At 41.9% G+C, this 15,159-nt stretch overlaps 1 non-coding gene across 1 annotated transcript; it reads right to left on the reverse strand.

Annotated features, from left to right (window-relative positions):
* Positions 1 to 5,832: 5,832 nt before the first annotated feature.
* On the reverse strand, positions 5,833 to 5,941 carry LOC132211668 (U6 spliceosomal RNA). The gene has a single exon (XR_009447553.1). It is a non-coding gene; the product is annotated as a U6 spliceosomal RNA (small nuclear RNA).
* Between the last annotated feature and the right edge of the window lie 9,218 nt (positions 5,942 to 15,159).

Consider the following 15,159-nt stretch of genomic DNA (forward strand, 5'->3'; position numbering starts at 1 on the left):
CTCTATGAGTCAAGCCATGCTAATAGCTCTGGAGAGAAGCAGGGACAAAGACAGCTTGTGTATGGTAGCTTCGCAGGGGCCTTGGGCCATCATAATCTGCAAAATTATACCCTTACTGCCCAGTCTTTGAAGAATCCTGGAAATTAAAGATAATGGCTGTCATATTTATTGATAAGCTGAATACATACCCCTTGCTGTTTTCCTATGAACAGCAGTATTCTGATTATTCCAGTTTTTATTTCTTCCTCCAGCATAGCAGTTTCCCTAGGGGTCCATCACAAATTACCACACAAGTTGATGCTTCAAACACCAGATACATATTCTTTCACAGCTCCGGAGGCTAGAAGTTCAAAATCAAGGTTTGGCAGGGCCACACTCCCTCTGATGGCTGCAGCCATTGTCTATTTCAAGGTAGATGTAGTAGGCAAAATTCTAAAAGGTCCCCCAGTATTTGAATGTCATAACATTCACATAACTGTGTTATATTGTATGATAAAGGGGATTTTACAGATATAATGAAGGTCCCGGATCAGCTGACCTTAAGATAGGAGGTCATTCGGTGGTCCGGACCTAGCCACATGAACCCTTACTTGTGTTACTTCTGTTTGTTAGACAGTCACTTGTACTGAAGATGATGTAGAAGAAAAAACTAGGGCAAACCATAGTTTCTTTTCCTTTTGGCACAACCTTATTCATCAGTAAATCAAATGAAGAACATGTTGGAAGAACGGGTGTACATCAAGAAGTGAAATAAAAACAGTTGAATTAGTTTTGTGCAATGTTTCCACTGTCCTGGTAAAACAACATACATCTGTGTGTATGAGCTCCAAAATATGAGTTGTGTTATGTTCTCCTGATTTTCCATATGAGTTCAATGCTCTCCTACTTGCATTTAAAACTGATACTGCATAATAGAAAGATGAGCAGTAAAATTCATGCTAATAACTTGCCATTTTGACATTAAATAACAAGTAAAAACAGGTGTGACTAGTTGAGAGAGAGACAGAGAGAGAGACCCTGGCAAAAGGAAGAAGATTTATATGCAGTACCTTTATTGGCATCTTTCCCCTGCTTTTTGGACAAGGACCCCTGCATTTTCATTTTCCACTGGATTCTACAAATTACTAGTACGTAGTCAGCCATGGAGTCAGGTTTCTCACTGTAAGAGATGACAACTATGAAAAGATACAAACCTAGAATGGCCCCTGTGGAACAGGATTAGAATTAGTGTGAACTCGTGGTTTTCCATAGAGATAGATTGGCATAGAAATTGAGATGTGAAGATTTGTGGAACTATAGATGTGTATGTACCATTCTCCATTAAAAGAGACTAGGGTTGCTTGGAGAAATATCTAATTCCAGAGTTGAAGCAGGGAATATATTTTTCCACCAGAAAGTGAGGGAGTGCTCATGAATGAGGGGGTCCTGGCTACAGGCACAGAGGCCAGCTCATTTAGAGCATAAACATTAATAATGACACTAATGGATTATGACCCACTGAATAGGAGAGGGGTCTGTGAGACTGAAATAAATAAATGAAAATTAAAAGTTTTCCTCACAGCATATTGCCAAGTATAAATATAGAAGAAACGATGGGCAATCATATTCATAACTAGTCCATCCAAGAAACACCAGCGGGTACTGAGGAATAGGATATTTACCTAATCTCAAAGTACCTCTTCACAAAATGCTTATTAATTACAATTATGGACTGAATGTTTATGTCCCCCCTCAATTTCGTGTGTTCCAATCCCAACACCCAATGTGATGGTATTAGGAGACAGGACCTTTGGGAAGTAATTGGGTCATGAGAGGGACACCCTCATCAATGAGATTAGTGCTCTTATGAGGAGACCTGGGAGATCTCTCTCTCTCTCTCTCTCTCTCTCTCTCTCTCTCGCTCTCTCTCTCTCTCTCTCCCTCCCTCCCTCCCTCCCCTCTCCACCACATCAGGACACAATGCGATGACCATCTGCAAACCGAGAAGTGGGTTCTTCTCTGACCCTAGATCTGTTGGAACCTTGATGTTGGACCTCCAGCCTCCAGAACTGTGAGAAATAAATGTTTGCTGTGTAAGCCACCCCAGTCCATGGTAACTTGTTACAGCAGCCTGAGCTGACTAGGACAATTACTAAGGGGCAAAGAGTGACTTTTACAGTGGAGAAGCCTGGCAGATCCCTTAGTAATTTTTTTTCTTTTCTTTTTTTATTGTCTTGCTAACATTGCAAACACCAGTCTCTGGACATCACCAGAAAGAGCAGGTTGTGAGGCTCCACTTTTTGAGCAGCCCCGTTGCCTCCTGCGTGTTGGCTCTCTGCACATTGCACTCCCACGTCCAATACAATCTTATCCATTGTGAAGTTGTTGGTCGAGGTCGCCACACCATGACTTCACTTAGGTATCTTCCTCAGCCTGTCTCTGGATTTGGGGCTTTGGCCTTCTGTTGGCACAAGCAAGACACATTGTTGTCACTCTTCCACCAGGGCAAAGGCTGTGGAGTCATAAGAGGGGGCAGGCTTCTGAAAATAAAAAAATATCCACAAGCCCCAGCTCATTCTTTCTCTTACCAACCTCTTTTCTTGGTTTTAATGATTCTAATAAAGCAACACAGGCCTCACTCATACATATTCTTCAAAATAAATCAAGTACCAAGTATTTTCTTAAAAGTCCAGACATAGAGCCCTACCCTGTTTTGCTCATTGGCTAGAGGATCTCGGGTTCGACTCTGGTCGAGGGTACATACCTCAGTTGCAGGTTCGATCCCTGGTCCTGGCTGGATGCATGTGGGAGGCAACCAATTGATCTGTCTCTCTCTCTGTTTGTCTCTACCTCTCTCTTACGCTCTCTCTAAAAATCAATGGGGGGAAAATGTCCTTGGGTATGGATTAACAACAACAACAAAACACAGAACTAGGTTAGGAAAACAGTGAAGTTAGAAACCACTCTTTCCAAAGTATTCACATTTTCATAGCCACCAAAGTAGTCCCTTCTGGCCTGTCTCTCAGGTAAATCCAAAGATCCACGCTTTCCACCTGCCTCTCAGATCATGCCGGCCCAGAAGAGTCTATCCCTTTGGTCCACACTCCAGCTCCTTGCAATAATCTGGAACTAGTCCTAAAGGCACTAGAACTCCTGAGCCCATTTCCTTCATTTCTGATTAAACTTTCAGGGGAAAAGAATGATTTCAGGGAAATAATCTCTTGACTCCTTTCTTCTCTGATTTCAGCACTTTATGGGTGCAGCGTCTGTCTTCCAACTTGGTTTATTTCGAAACAAAAAGGTAATATTGTAAAGCAGAAAATACTGCTGCCGTTGTGTTCTACTGTTCTGTAACTTAATAATTGAGTTCTACCTCCGGACTGGAAGCCAAGTACTCAAACAAGTAGTTCAAACAGTTGCTTCACCATAATTATCAGTCTTGCATTATCGTCCTTGGGGAATCTAACAGATGCAAAGCAGCGCACTCACAGCCGTAAATTCTGATAAACAGGTTTGTCTCCCTGCAGCCATGCCCTATGTTTGTGTAGGGAGTGAGCCAGGGCCAGGAGCTGAGGTGGCCCCAAGGCTAACCAACAATGCTGTGCTTCTGGCTGCAGTGGCAATGGTAGGGTTGACTTAACCGGTTCAGCCTCAACCAGACAGTCTGTTTGGTGGTGCCTTGAGGCACTGAGGGTCGTCCACATCTTCAAGATCAGACTGGCCCAACCACTTCCAGTGACCAGGATTCACTTCTCCCAACTAATATTTAGAAAAATGTTGTGTTCAGAGAAGCCTTTTTTTTAATGCCAAAATATGCCTTCCTATATCTTCCACCCGTAGGACTCAATTCTGTATGCTGGGACTACATGGAACAAGTCTTAGCCTATACCTTGTGAGAGCCTTCCAAGTACTTGTCATGGCTGTATATTCCTACGCTATATCCAATTTTTTGTGTGTAAATAATGCCAATTAATCATGAGTGTTTAAATTAAAGCTTAATACTTTATTTTCTTAAAGCTATTTTTTAAAATATGTTTTTAAATGTTTTTTTTTAGAGAGAGAGGAAGGGAGAGGGATAGAGAGATAGAAACATTGATGAGAGAGAAAGATCAATTGGCTGCCTCCTGCACGCCCCCTATTGGGGATCGAGCCTGCACAGGAATGGAACTGGAGACTTCTCTGTGCATGGGATGACGTGCAACCAACTGAGCCACACTGGCCAGGGCCTCCACCTGATTAATTTGAAGCAAATCCCAAAGATCAAACCCTTTCATCTATAAATATATCAGTATATGTCTCTAAAAGGTAAAAATTCATACCAGATCACACATAAAAATTAGCAAAAAAATTCCCAAGTCGTTCATGTTAAATAATAGTGGCTTGTTCAGAAAAATTTCAATTTCAGCCTTGGGCTAAAAGAAAAATCTCAATTAAACTTTACCATTACTAAACCATCAAACTGCTGTTTGGTAGGGCAAGTCAGGATATTCCACTTCTATCACTGACAGAAAGTTCATAGAAGTGAAGATGCTCAAATTCACAAAAGTGAATACAGTTAATTTTTGTTATTGGTTTAATAATACATGACAGACTCAAATGCAATCTTGCATCACATAATGATGTTTTGGTCAACTATGGACCACATACACAATGGTGGTCGCATAAAATTATAATGGAGCTGAAAAGTTTCTATTGCCTCGTGACACCATAGCCTTCAGAATGTCATAGGACAATGCATTCCTTATGTGTTTGTGGGGAAGCTGGTTTAAGAAAACCTACTGCTCTGCCAGTCATACAAGAGTATAACACAGCCCTAGCTGGTTTGGCTCAGTGGGTAGAGCATTAGCCTGTGGACTGAAGAGCTCAGGTTCAAATCCAGTCAAGGGCACATGCCCGGTTGCAGGCTCGATCCCCAGTGGGGGGTGTGCAGGAGGCAGCCAATCAATGATTCTCTTTCATCATTGATGTTTCTATCTCTCTTCCTCTCCCTTCCTCTCTGAAATCAAGAAAATATAATTTAAAAAAGAGTATAGCACATACAATTATGTACAGTGCATAATACTTGATAATGATAATAAATGACTATGTTTCTGATTTTTGTATTTACCGTACTTTTATTGTTATTTTAGAGTGTACTCTTCCTAATCATAAAATAAGCTTGCTGTAAAACAGTATGCCAGGTTATGTTGGCAGCAGCCTCATACATATCATGTTTACCAAGTATGTCAATTGCATCATTTTCTCCTGTGCTTGAGTCAATTTTGTGTTGTTACATAAATTCAGTAAGTGTACGTTTATAAAATCTACCATAGCATACAGTAATGCCCTAGGCCTCCACTTTCACTTACCACTCACTCACCCAGAGCAACTTCCAGTCTGCAAGCTCCATTTATGGTCAGTACCCTATAGAGATGTATCATTTTTTATCTTTTCTTTTTTTATTGATTTCAGAGACGAAGGGAGAGGGAGAGAGCGATAGAAACATCAGTGATGAGAGCGAATCCTTGATCAGCTGCCTTCTTCATGCCCTACACTGGGGGTCAAGCCTGAAACGTGGGCATATGCTCTGACCGGGAATCGAACTGTGACCTCCCGGTTCATAGGTCAACACTCAACCACTGAGCCATGTCGACCAGGCTATAATTAATATGCTTTTCCTACTATTGGATTGAATTCAATTTAATGAACTTTAGTGCAAATATGGTGGCATTGATAAAGTTAAAATGTGTGGCTAGACAAGCAATTGAAAAACTACAGGAAAAAGGTTGATTATTGAGTGGTAAAGATTTGGGAAGCCTTATAAAAGAGATGAAACTTGATCTGAACTTTAGAAGGTAAAATTTAAACTAGAGGAAAAAAGTGGAATGCTTCACAAATTTGTGTGTCATCCTTGCGCAGGGGCCATGCTCATCTTCTCTGTATCGTTCCAATTTTTAGTATATGTTGCTGCCGAAGCGAGCACCATTTTTTATCTTTTACATTCTATTTTTTTCTGTACCATTTTTATGTTTAGACATGTTTAGATACACAAAATACTTACCACATTGCCTACAGTATTCGGCACAGTAACATGCTGTGGCCTAGGGGCCATAGGTTATCCCATATAGCCTGGGTGTGTAGTAGGCTATGCCACCCAGGTCTGTGTGAGTGCACTCTGCGATGTTCATACAACGACGAAATTGCCGAGTGGTGCATTTCTCAGGACAGCTCCCTGTTGCTAAGTAGCACATGACTGTATTTTCTGCAAAGTATCTGCCGATAAATCACACAATGAGTAACTGCAGGCTTTAACCTTTTACTTTTTCATAAGCTTTGTAAATTTGTCCAATTAAACCTTTTCTGTTCCACACAAATTTCTACCACTAGGAGTTGTAACACATCTTAGCAGATTCCACTTCAGGTTGTTCTGTATTAGAGATTTTCTCAACTTCTTTGAAAATATTCTCACTTGTACTTGTTCTACACAGACGATGGAACCCAATTCTTCAGTCACTTCAAACCTGGCGTTGCTACCTCAAGTAAACAACAACTGAGCAGTGCCGGTAGCATCTGTCAACTCATTAAGATACAAGAAAAAATACTCAGAACCATCAGCCTTCTTTTTGTAACAATTGTTGATGTTGCAACCAAGGCCCCCAACTCTTGGACCAACTGTTCTTACCATAGGTTGATTGTTTTAAACAGGTTTATTTTCTCTGGACACATTTCTTCAACTTTTGCAATCAAATACAATCTTATTAACTTAATATTGGTAAACCACTTTCTTTGCTTGCTAATAAGCCACTTGGAAACTTGCTTTGGTTGCAGCTTCATTTACATTTTTCATTCTTGTGAAGAAATTCTAGCTGCCCTAATTTTTTTAACTGTCACTTTCCTATGAGTTTGGAATATTGTGATTAGTGCTTAATCTGGTGACGGTGACACATATTGTGCTTAGCACAGTTGTAGCAAAATTTGAAGTCCACTTTTCTTGTTTCAATATAAAAGATATGCACTGGCAAAATAAAATAAAATAAAATAAAACAAAATGTCAGAAAATATCATGGTACAAAACTACGCTTGGCACTTGAAATGCTTTCTGAGTGCATCATGACTTACTGAGCAGCAGTATGAAGGGATGAGAGTTCCACATATGGTCTCTGTTGCAACTTTTCAAGTCTACTCTTAAAACTCGAATACAACCATAGACAATATGAAAATAAATGCATGTGGCTATTGTAATAAAACTTCATTTACTGATAGATATAACCTTTAATTTCAAATATTTTTCACATGTGACAAAGAGTTCTTTTTCTTTTTTTCAACGATTTTAAAATGTAAGACTATTCTTAGCTTTAGGGCCATTAAAAAGAAAAAAGGTGCCCTGGCCAGTGTAGCTCTGTTAGTTGAGTGTCATGCCATTCACTGAGAGGTGATCAACTCCATTCCTGGTCAGGGCATATGCCCGAGTTGGGTTGATCCCGGGGTGTGGGGTGTGGGGGGTGTGAGGGGTGTGGGTGTGTGTGTGCAGGAGTAATGCCGGTGGTCTTGATCCAGCATCTAGAAGGGCTCAGGAATCTGGAGAAGGCACTGTGCTTAAATTATTAAAGAGTCCAGAGACAAAACATAATTTTGAAAGGCATTATGGGGAGTCAGAGAAGATTTAGCTAAAGGAACTAAGTTCTCCTTGTCTCAGGACCCCTTTCTATTTATTAACACAATTTGTCCCAAGGCAAGGTAGATATACATCAAAGGCCAGGGTTTATATACACAATCCATTGTCAGATTGGGGGAACTGCCTACGGTTGTTCAGGTGTTTGGCCAGTAGGAGGCAATAACATGTAGCCTGAAATGTCCTCAGCTGTCCGGCAGCAAGCAATCATTTTATGCAAACTTTTCAGGTTTGGAGAAATGCCCTCAGCCATTTCCAGATGATTCAGCCCTACTGACATGCTGGAATTGGCTTCCGGCACAGGAGGCAGTCGATGGGTGTTTCTTTCTCTCCCTCTCTCTCCCTCTCCCTTCCCCACTCTCTTAAAAAAAATCAATAAAAACATGTTGAAAAGTCAGTGGGCTCACAGGCCATAGTTTGCCAACCCCTGGTCTAAACTATTATACCTCTAAAAAATGCCACAGATGTGTTAGATCCCTGAATATTCACAGGTTTATTCCCTATCATCCGAGGAATACATCTCTTACCTAAGCATTCACAGCTCTAGTCACTTTCTGCTACCGGGTCCAACTGGCATGGTGTCATCAGTATAGTGGACCAGTGTCCAAAATGTCCAAGTAATCAAGGTTCATTGTCATCCTCCACGATCCATTTAATTTAAGCAAGGATTAAACTGGTTAACTGAATGGGCTATTATGGAGATAGTCACTCCTGCCTCCTTTAAGTGGTTGAGAGTGAGCAACTCACTGCAGGATGTTCTATTTTTTCAACTTACCATCTTTGCCTAGGGTTGCAGATCAGGGAGAACTTTTAGGGGTTTCCTCTTAGCCCAGTGATGGCGAACCTATGACACGCGTGTCAGAGGTGATATGCGAACTCATTTTTTTGGTTGATTTTTCTTTGTTAAATGGCATTTAAATATGTAAAATAAATATCAAAAATATAAGTCTTTGTTTTACTATGGTTGAAAATATCAAAAAATTTCTATATGTGACACGGCACCAGAGTTAAGTTAGGGTTTTTCAAAATGCTGACACGCTGAGCTCAAAAGGTTCGCCATCACTGTCTTAGCCTTTCCAATCACTCCACAGATAGCCAATGAGAGGGCTCTTCCAGCTTCTATGTATTCCACAGCCTTTGGACTCGGGCAAGGACTCCATCTATCACTTGGCCGCTAAACATCCTCTCTAATAAAGAGGCTGATGATATTTTGGGTCACTTGGTATCCATCTCAGCTTATCCACAGCCCTTAAAATACTCAAATATTTACTTTACTCAGTGTACAGTTAATCTGATAAAAATCTGTTAGGTCCCTTTGAGGAAGAATTGTTAATAGCTACTCTAAGGACTTGCTATGGTGTTTCAGCCACCTTCCTCAAGGGGGCACAACAAGTCAATCAATGGACTCTGAATCTGAAATCCACCTCAACTCTTGAAACTAGACAAGAGACCATGATTTTCTTTGTGGTACTAACCCACTCAAGATCTTTTTTGGATATATAAATCAATTAGTACCTCATTTGCCTGCCCATACATCTTGCTCCTAGATACCATGGTTTATTAGTCCTTGCCACAGATTCTTGAGAGTCAAGGCCTCCTGGTTGTCACTCTGGCCTTGCTGTTCACTCAGAGAATTGCATTAACCTGTCTTCCTAGAGGCTTATTGTGGCAATTAATGCAGCCAATTAATTTCACCAATCTTACCTTCGCTCTGATAGTTCTATGCTGTGGACTTGCTTCTGCTCTTCCAGAATCCTATTATCTCCACTGACACTAGGGAGCCCAGTTTCCCAGAAATATTTCCAAATGTCAGCGTTGGCTCTGCCATCCAGGCTTGTGTAAGTGCACTCTATGATGTTCATGCAATGAGGACAGACAACACTGCCTTTGTCAGATGCTGGTGTCTCCCCCATGAAGCATTCCTTCCTGCTTTAGTGAAGACAGTGCCTCTGTGTCTCGTGGTCATTTAGTGGTTCTCTGGCGTTGCACCATCAGTCAGTTCTAAGATGCTCACCTTTCTGAGCCTTTAACCTGTTCCCCTGCCAAGGAATTTCCAGCATCTCCGCCTGATTTACTGTGAGCATCATTTCCCCCAAAGTTTAAGGAGATATTCCAGGAGCTTATTAGGAGCGACTCTAGGAGACCTTGCCAGAACGAACTGGGGGAGGAGAAAGCAAAGAGCAAAAATCAGTTCTGAGCTGAGGGGAGGGTGACACCTTGAAATGGATGACAATTTGAAGTCTTTGGCTAGGTGTACCTTTTAATACCTGAAAAGGGAGACTGTTTTAATACCCAAGAGTGAATTGAGAGTCATTGGATCTGCCTGCGACATCTCCAAGGCACAGGAGAGAGAGCCAACAGTGTTTTTGAAGGCAAAACTAGAAGAAAAACAGAGCTGTTCCCTCACTGTGCACTACCAATTATAGATGGTTCAAATGACCTGTTGCACAAGTGCTGAGGGCAAAATGTGTTTCTGCCTTCCATTTCCTTGAGTTGTTTTTTCCACTTAGAAAATGTGTTACAATGAGTCATTATGCAGTATAAAACCGTTAGGGTATTCTGTGTTTATAAACCTAGGGGACAAAATATGTTAAATCTGTATACCACACTATGTGAGCTGGTCTTGGAGACTGATTAAGCAGTAACCTAAGTGCCATACAAATAGTCTTAGACATGGGCTGTGGAGCTCAGCGAAGAAAACATCTCACCCATGGTGTGGGGGTTGCTGGTAAAAACGGGTTTCATGAAGGAGATGGTATTTTGAAGTGATGAGTATGATTTTGAAAGAGAGAGAAAAAAGTCTTTCCAAGTAAAGGAAACAATAACAGGAAAAGGTGTGGCAGTATGATACTGGGGATGAGAATTTCAGTTTAGATGAAACAAGGGACCCATGTAGGGATGTAATGGAAAACGAAGTCTGAAAGACGCATGTGGCCTGCATCTGGAAAGTCCAGGACACCAGAGAGCAGGGTTTCTATTTCCTATGGAGGTGCAGGAATGATGGATTGAAATTCAAATACTTCCCTTAGTATTTTTTTTCCAAATAATTTCTTGAATACGATCTTCAAGTTCTCATTTATAAACTAAACCTCAAGATAGAGGTTGGTTCAAACTGGCCTTAGGCAGCCTAGGAGACCCTGAATCATCTACCTCCCTCTCCTTTGCAGGTCCACCCCCTTAGTCATGAAGCCCCCAGGACAATGAGGTTCTGGCCAGCATCACATCATCTTAGGAACAAAGCCTTGAGTCTGTTGTCCACAGAGACAGAGTTTTGGTCAATCTGTAGATAACATCTTGGCCTCAGTTATGTTTCAGCTCCAGGCCCAGAAACCAAAACCATCCCACTGAACAAATCCTTGCAAAACTAAGCAGAATGACACCAGGGCTGATATCAGGACCAGATGCAACAATCAACTATTCTCTACCCTAGTGCTAACCAATCAACGGAGACCACGGAGCCAGGTCTTAGAGCAACAGCTCACCTGTGACTCTGGTTTTGGTGACATTTCCTTCCATAAACCTTCACTTCATTTGCTGCAATCTGCTGTTCTCATCCGATTTTGATGCATGCAGGCGAATGAAGTCCTTTCATTTGGTAACAGAGGCAAGTCCTGTTACTCAGGCACTGCTCCTAGATTTGGCAACCTCCTTGAAGTTCACTTACTGCCTTGCCCCATTCTGATTCTGGTCTGAGTACAGAAAGTAAATGGTTCACGACTGTGTTGGATCATGGGAGCAAAGAGCCCTTCTTTCTGAAGTTGAGCATGAAGCTTCAAGTTGAATAGTAGGATCCAGCATCAAATAGTGTGTTTACCTTGACAAGCATATGCTTTCCCCTCGCTTGATCTTCAAAAGGAAGGGTTAGTAGAATACTGGTAAGGTGTCAGAAACATACCAATAACTGTCTCAGAGAGTTGGTGTGGGGAGGTAAAGTGGTTATTACTTCCTGGCTCACAGTAAGCACTCAACGTTAAGTTCTCTTTACGTAGATTTTCTATAGAAGGGAGTAGCACAGAGTAAGTAATTTATCTCGCACGAACTCTCTCTTTGAACACTGCCTCCCATCAGCACCTGCCCAGATAATTGAAGACATTAAATCCCTGACTAATTATATTTCCCATTCCTGCAGACATTCTTCATGAGATAGTTTCAGCCTTGCACCTTTCTATCCCACTCTGGACCCCTATGGTTTGATGCTGCCCCTCTTTGATGCAATACCTGAAATAGTACTCAATTCCCAGGTATGGGCTGACTAGTGGAACAAAGAGTTCTTTTAGTATAATTCTGTTTTTCCAGGCTAAGATTTCTTTAGGGTTTTGTTTTGCTTTGTTAAGTAGCCACAACTTGCCATTGACTCATATTTAGCTTCCAGCCAACGGAAACCTTTAAGTTTCTTTTCTTTTTTTCTCTCCCCCATGTGATGTTATTAAGCCATCTCTCCCCCACCCAGATCTCGGACAGTTTGTTTTTCTGTATCTGAGTAAAGGACTTCTCATGGCTGTTAAATTCCAGCTTGTTAGATTAATTTTCTCCATTCTAGCTGTTAGTGTGTTAACAATCCTCTCCCATAGGACCAGTTACATATCTTCTTCAAATTGGATTGATTTTCTAACGATGTCCTTTATTGACAACTATAGGGCGCGGCTACAGTGTTTTGGCCAGGTTCAAGCCTCGGACTAATGAAAGGACAGGGTCCTCTCATTGTCACGTGCAAGTCCCAGCTGGAGGGCAGGGCCCTCCCAGCACAATCATAGCCAACGGCTGTGGTTGTAAGCTTGAACCTATGGTCCGAACACATGGCCCCACGTGCCTTGTGATAGAGTTCAGGTGCATGTAGTTGAGTAGGGTTGAAACTCATGAGAATGCTGTAAACAACGTGATCACGCCCATACTTTGCCTCTGGCATCTGCTATAAAATAAAGACACGGCTTGTGGGCGCTGGCGCTGTCTCCTCATCAGGGAGCAGCATCCCACCGAGACCCAGCTTTCATTCTCTTGTCTGTCTTTTCTCAATTCTTTCACCCTCCCCCCCCCCCGTCCCCCCATCCCCCCCCCGCCCCCTCAGGATCACCTTTGGCCGTAACAGACAACATTGCTAAAAAGTTTTACTAGGACTCGAGGCAGCACAAAGCCCTGTGACCTGCCACAAGAAGCTTCCTAACAGGTTGAAAGGAAATTCAGTAAGTACTAGTCTTTGGATATGGTCATTCAACTGGATATGAATTCACTTACTTGATCTAGAAACCAGCTTACATTATTACATATTTTCTAAAATAAATCATGAGGCATCTTGGCAAATGCCTTGTCCACAAACACAATTTATGCTGAATTCACTCCTTTTTCCAGTCTAGAAACTCTATCAAAAACAGAAATAATTACTGTGGAATGGTGTACTGATTGTCAATACTGTATTTATCACTATCTGGGGTGCACTTTCCATCTGCCTTCCCTACATAAGGTGGTTTCTAAACGTACCCCCTTTTGTATAGAGGCAGTGTGGCACTGTGATTAAGAGTATGGAGGGTTTAAAGCCTGGGCTCGAGTCTTGGCTTCCCGAATTAGTGGCTGTGTGAACTTGGGCCATTTTCTCACCAAAGCATGCCTCAGACTTTTCATCAGTAAAATGGGGAAAATAATAGAACCCACATCAGAGGGTTGGCATGAGGATTGAATAACTTAATATTTGTAAAGCATTTAGAAAATCTTCCGGTACATTAGTAAGCAATGTAAAAATTCTTGTTTAAGTGAACAGGTGGAAAAAATAGATTTGGTAAACAGACGTCAGACTGCAGCCAAAAATATGCATTTAGGATATCCTTCAGCAACAGACTATAGCAACACAAAACATCATAGCAAACGTATAAGCTGTAGTTTTTTGTTATGTTTTTAACAAAAATAACCCACAAGCCATGGAATGACTAGAGGTATTAGAGTCTCTGGTAACTTACCAACACTTGGACAAAATTTTTTTCTCAGGAGAATATATTGAATCTCCAGAACTTAGGGTTTATTACTGTCCAGTATGTATATATATCTATACTCGAGGCCTGGTGCACGAAATTCATGCGGGGGGGGGGGGGGCAGACCCTCAGCCCAGCCTGTGCCCTCTCTCAGTCTGGGACCCCTTGCTCCTTACCACCCACCTGCTCACTGCTCCTTACTGCTCGGCTCGCTGCTCCTTAGAGCTGCTGCAGAGGCGGGAGAGGCTCCCACCACTGCCACTGTGCTTTCCAGCTGTGAGCCCGGCTTCTGGTTGAGCAGCACTCCCCCTGTGTAAGTGCACTGACCACCAGGGGGTAGCTCCTGCATTGAGCGTCTGCCCCCTGATGGTCAGTGCACATCATAGCGACCAGTTGTTCTGGTCACTTAGCCTTATCGCCATTAGGGCAGAAGAACCAGAACGACTGGTCGCTATGATGCGCACTAACCACCAGGGGGCAGACGCTCAACATAAGAGCTGCCCTTTGGTGGTCAGTGTGCTCCCACAGGGGGAGCTCCGCTCAGCCAGAAGCTGGGCTCATGGCTGGAGAGCGCAGCGGCGCTGGTGAGAGCCTCTCCCGCCTCTGTGGCAGCACTAAGGAGCAGCGAGCAGGTGGGCAGTAAGGAGTGAGTGGTCCTGGAGTGTGAGAGGGCGCAGGCCGGGCTGAGGGACACACTCCTCTCCCCCCCACCCACAGCGCACAAATTTTGTGCACCAGGCCTATAGCATATTCATATTAATGAATGTATGCTTTCCTCCTCCAAATAATTTTAATACTTTAATTGGTACTAGATAACTAAATACTTTAATTGGTACTAGATAACTAAATACACAATTTAATACTTTCATCAGAAAAAAACCCATATAAATTTGGTTTACCTCTTATGTTCCTGTGTATTTTATATTCTATTTATTTTTAGATTGAGGTGACATTTACATAACATAAAATTCACCTATTTAAAGTGAACAATTCAGTGTCAGTACATTCACAATGTTATACAACCATCACCTCTATCTGGTTCCATAACATTTTCATTACCCCAGAAGAAAACCCTATTACCATTAAGCAATTATTCCCCTTTCCCCCTGCCCCCAGATTCTGGCAACTACCAATCTGCTTTCTGTCTCTGTGGACTTACCTGTTCTGGACATTTCATATAGATGGAATTATACAATATGTGACCTTTTGTATCTGGCTTCTTTCAGCATGCTCTTTAGGTACATTCATGTTGTAGCATGTATCAGCACTTCATTCCTTCTTATGGCTGAATAATAACCCATTATATGGATATGCCACAATTTGTTTATCCATTTACACACTGATGGACATTTGGATTGTTTTAATCTTTTGTCTACTGTGAATAGTGCTGTTATGATTATATATGCACATGTATTTGCTTGAGTACCTATTTTCAATTTTTTGAGTATATGTCTGAGTGAAATTGCTGGTTCATATGGTAATTCTGTTTCAGTTTTTGAAGAACCACCAAACTGTTTTCCACAGTGTTTGCACCATTCCCACTAGTATTGTTAGCATGTTTAATTTATC

This window comes from Myotis daubentonii, chromosome 10 (assembly GCF_963259705.1).
Source record: "Myotis daubentonii chromosome 10, mMyoDau2.1, whole genome shotgun sequence".
Lineage (NCBI taxonomy): Eukaryota > Metazoa > Chordata > Mammalia > Chiroptera > Vespertilionidae > Myotis > Myotis daubentonii.